Raw genomic sequence first — 2,456 nt, forward strand, 5'->3', positions numbered from 1 at the left:
GCATTCTGTGTTCACATGAAGGAACATAAAGATCGTTTTTTCAGTACAGGCATTTGCATAGCTGAGGTGCCTAGGCACTGTGAGCCTGAAGGTGATCTTACCATGGGTGGTTGGGTTACCTTGGCAGAGAGGTGCTAATGCTGTGATCACACCTGGCAATGCAATCTTATACTCCCCCTGCGGACAATAAAAAAATATATACCACACCCAACTTGGGTGTCACCCTGGATTCTTGCCTTGCCATTGAGCACTGGAAAGAGCTCCCTGGTGGTCCCACCCCAGCATATGACTCCGGATATCCATTGAAGGAAAAGATACTCCACTAAGCCACTGAGGCTTTTATTTTAAAGATAAAGGCTGACATAAGAGAAAACAAATGCCTAAAAATAAATGTAGAAATAAAAGGAACATGAACGAGTAAGACAATATGACTCCCCAAAAGGTACACAGTAACTCTAATACTGGAATGTAAGGATGAACAGACTGATGAAATTCCTGAAAAGAAATTCAAAGTAATATTAAGATTACTCAGAAACATAAAGAAGCAAATGCTTGAGATAAAGAAATCCATAAATGTCATGAATGAATAATTCTGCCAGGAGACAGAGATGTTGAAGAGAAATTAAAGTGAAATATTAGAAATGAAGAAGTCAATATATAAAATATAAAATACAGTGGAAAGCCTTAACAGCACACTTATGAAGGCAGAAGAAAGAATATCCAAGCTGGAAGAAAAAACCTTGGAAAAATCTCAAAGAAAAGGACGAAAATATTGGAGAAACTGAGAGTGTTTGAGACTTATGAGATAATATCAAATGAACAAACACACATGACCTTGTGATTCCTGAAGGTGTTGAAAGAGACAATGGAATAGAAGACCTGTTAAAGGAAATAGTACTGGAAATCTTCCCTCGTTTGGAGAAAGATAGGGACATCCAAGTATAGTAATTACATAGAACTAATAAACATGAACAGAAAACATCTTCACCATGACACATGATAATCAAACATTCAGTAGTAAAACATAAAAAAAAAGTATTCTAAAATGCTTTCAACAGAAATGCCAGTTTATATTCAAAGGATCTCCAATTAGACTGATGGCTGATTTCTCATGAGAAACCCTACAGGCTAAGAGAAAACTGGAGAGACATTTTCTGAGTCCTAAAGGAAAAAAAATGTCAACCCAGAATACCATAGCCAGCAAAGCTCTCATTTATAAATGAAGGTGAAATAAAGACAATCAAAAACAAACAGAAATTGCAAGAATTCGTCACCACACATTAAGCCTTACAAATGATACTTAAGGATGCACTACACACAGACAATGAGAAAGATAGTCAGCATAAAAAAATATGGGAAGGCAGAAAGTTTTATAATAAAGTACAAAGGAAATTAAAAAAAAAACATTAGGAATATTTACAGGAAAATGATAGGACTAATTTGTTACTTATCAATAATAACATTGAATGTATATGTCATTAGTTCTCCAATTAAAGATACAGACTGACTGAATGAATTAAAAAACAAGATCTATCTATTTTCTGCCTATAAGAAACATACTTCACCAACAAAGATACATGGAAACTGGAAAGCGAAAACAAGCTAATATGAGACAAAATAGACTTTAACACAAAAGCTATTTAAATAGACAAAGGAGGGCATTATATAATGATTAGGGGGTCAATTCAACAGGAAGAAGTGACTAGAGTAAATGTATCTGCACACAATGCCAGGGTACCTGGCTATTTAAAACAAATGTTAATGGGATTAGAGGGAGACACAGATGTCAATATAATAATAAGGGGGACTTCAATACCCGCCTTTCAGTAATGGACAGATCAACTAGATGAAAATCAAAAAAGCAGCAACAGCTGATCTACGCTATGGACTAAATGGACCTAACTGATACCTACAGAACATTCCATTTCAGAGTGGCAGAACACACATTCTTTTTATCAGTGCAAGCAACTTTCTCTAAGATAGGCCATATGCTAAGCCATAAAGGTAGTCTCAACAAATCTGAAAAATTGAAATCATACCATGTATTTTTTTCTGACCATAATGGAATAAAGCTGCAAACTAATGAAGACTGAACAAGATGTTCCAGAATGAAAAGTGGGTAAATGAAAAAATCAGAATGGAAATTAAAAAGAATTCTTAGAATCAAATGAAGATGACAATATATCAAGGCTTAAAAGATACAGCAAAAACAGTGTTAACAGGAGTTTGCAGCAATTAGTGCCTACACAAAGAAATTGGAAAGGCATCAAATAAATGAGCTATAAATACATCTTAAAGTCCTAGAAAAACAAGAACAAATCAAATACAAAATTAGTAGGAGGAATGAAATAATTAAAATTAGAGATTAAATAAATAAAATTGATGCCAAAATTAAAAAAAAATCAGTGAAGAACTTCTTTTTCAAAAAAAAAGGGAAATTTGATACACTGTTGCCT

The sequence above is a fragment of the Oryctolagus cuniculus genome, chromosome X (assembly GCF_051225735.1).
Source record: "Oryctolagus cuniculus isolate XC-2025 breed Fujian yellow rabbit chromosome X, ASM5122573v1, whole genome shotgun sequence".
In the NCBI taxonomy this organism is placed as follows: domain Eukaryota; kingdom Metazoa; phylum Chordata; class Mammalia; order Lagomorpha; family Leporidae; genus Oryctolagus; species Oryctolagus cuniculus.